The sequence below is a fragment of the Giraffa tippelskirchi genome, chromosome 7 (assembly GCF_054371585.1).
Source record: "Giraffa tippelskirchi isolate mGirTip1 chromosome 7, T2T-mGirTip1v1.2.pri, whole genome shotgun sequence".
Taxonomy (NCBI): domain Eukaryota; kingdom Metazoa; phylum Chordata; class Mammalia; order Artiodactyla; family Giraffidae; genus Giraffa; species Giraffa tippelskirchi.
Genome location: NC_137281.1, coordinates 67,307,982 through 67,310,376, shown reverse-complemented (window position 1 = coordinate 67,310,376; position 2,395 = coordinate 67,307,982). Strand labels below are relative to the sequence as shown.

The following is a 2,395-nucleotide window of genomic DNA, read 5'->3' as shown; positions in this document are numbered from 1 at the left end:
CAAAGAGTTGGACAACTGAAGCCTCTAAGCACACACACACACACACACACACACACACAGCAATAACCTATTATACTTTATGTCAACACTTATAAAGAGTATGGTACTGTGGTTCCTTTCTCTGGTTTCTATCTCCAGACAGAATCTCAGCCCACTTCATTCAGTCACATGAACATCTTCTCTAGAGTTATATTGGTGATGTCCACTTTTTCAGTCCCTCTTTGGTTTTATACTCATATTATCAATTATCATTCCTGATTTCCCCTTTCCTAAAAATAAAAGGAAAATTCCTTAGCTTTGCATGCATAGCTTTACACATATTTTCTACCTCTCTTTTCAGTCTCCCACTATGTATAAGATCTACTGTTTCACCTTATGCTCAGAGTAATCTTACATAATTAAGTGTCCACAGATCAACTCCTGCCTCTGCATCAAGATCTTTATGTCTATACTATAAAAATCCCATTACCCAGGAGAGACTTAGAGTAATCTTCAAGAGATCAGATCAGTTTTTCTATCTCAAAAAAAAAAATCATAAGCATTCAGAACTCAATAGAATTTAGGCATTTACTGTTTATAACATTGACAGACAATGAATTCAAGGTTGAGCTAATGAAATGTGACTTTTTCAAGTAACATGAATTAATCTTAACCTGAGATACATGGAGAATAGAAGCAATATGGCAGAGTTTGTTCTATTGGGGCTCTCACAGAATCCAAAGATGCAGAAAATCATATTTGTTGTGTTTTTGATTGTCTCTATTGTCTCTATTGTGGGAAATGTGCTCACTATGGTCACCATCAAAGCCAATTCATTATTGGAGTCCCCCATGTACTATTTCCCAGCTCATTTTCCATTCATCGATGCCTGTTATTCCTGTGTCAATATCCTTAAAGTGATCATAGATTCACTCTATGAAAAGAAAATGAGCCCTTTCAATGAATGCATGATGCAGATCTTTGGGGAACATTTATTTGCAGGTGCTGACATCATTTTTTTTTCTTTGTTTATTTATTTATTTATTTATTTATTTAATTTGTTTTGCCATACATTGACAAGAATCCACCATGGGTGTACATGTTTTCCCCTTCCAGAACCCCGCTTCCACCTCCCTCCCCATCCCATCTCTCCGGGTCATCCCGGTGCATCAGCCCCGAGCACCCTGTATCAAGCATTGACATCATTCTGCTTACCGCGATGGCATATGACTGCTATGTGGCCATCTGTAAGCCTTTGCATTATACTACTATCATGAACTGGCAGGTTTGTGGCCTTTTAGTAGGAGTGTCATGGGTGGGAGGCTTTCTTCATGCAACCATACAGATTCTCTTCATCATCAAATTACCCTTCTGTGGTCCTAATGTCATAGATCACTTTATGTGTGATCTGAACCCTTTGCTTGATCTCGCCTGCACTGATATCCACACTCTAGGGCTCTTTGTTGCTGCCAACAGTGGTTTCATCTGTCTGCTAAACTTTCTCCTCTTGATTGTTCCTATGCAGTCATTCTGCACTCCTTAAAAACCCAGAGTTTGGAAGCTCGGCAAAAAGCTCTCTCCACCTGTGTCTCCCATATCACAGCAGTTGTATTTTTCTTTTTACCCTGTATATTTGAGTACCTGAGACCAGCAACTAGTTTACCTATTGATAAAGCAGTTGCTGTATTCTACACTATGATAATGCCCTGTTAAATCCCTTAATCTATACTTTGAGAAATGATCAGATGAAAAATGCCATTAGGAAATTTGTAGTAGGAAAGTGATTTCAGGTGATCAATAGGATGTATGAGAAACCCAACATTCATTCAAGTGATGCAAGGATCAAAACTATATTGTTTGTAACTTAGGCTAAGTATACCTATGAGATTAAAAAAAAAATCATACATTCTGCAAAGTGAAGAGAAGAAATGGATTCAGGTGAAGAGAGACAAACCTAACCTGGAACTAATGTTTGCATATTTGGAAAGTTCTGCCAAACTGGATTCTAGTTTTACTGTCCTCATTATTGTATATGGATTCATAAGCTTTCATCACAATAAAAATATTATTATATCAATATTCAGCTTCAGTCTCTATAACAATATAAAGAGGTAGACACTGCTATCATCCCCATTTTACAGGTGTGTAAGCAAATAGAAAGGACTATGTTCCAAAACAGAAATATAATGAAAAACCTGTAACTGGAATCTAACTGACCTCTCAGACCATGTTTTTTGTTTTTTTTTTTCAGATCATGTTCTTAACTGCTATAATCTATGGCCAGGCAATGATGATAAAAAGGTGGAATGATTATACCAGTTACCATTTATTGAAACAGGGACTGTGAGTGACTATATATCCATCTTTCTGTCTATATACACATATATGCTATTTTTTTATATAAATTGGCATATAC

At 36.7% G+C, this 2,395-nt stretch overlaps 1 pseudogene; it reads left to right on the top strand.

Annotated features, from left to right (window-relative positions):
• The first annotated feature begins 659 nt into the window (after positions 1-659).
• LOC145514973 (olfactory receptor 4C46-like) lies at positions 660-1,780 on the top strand (annotated as a pseudogene).
• Positions 1,781-2,395: the final 615 nt, after the last annotated feature.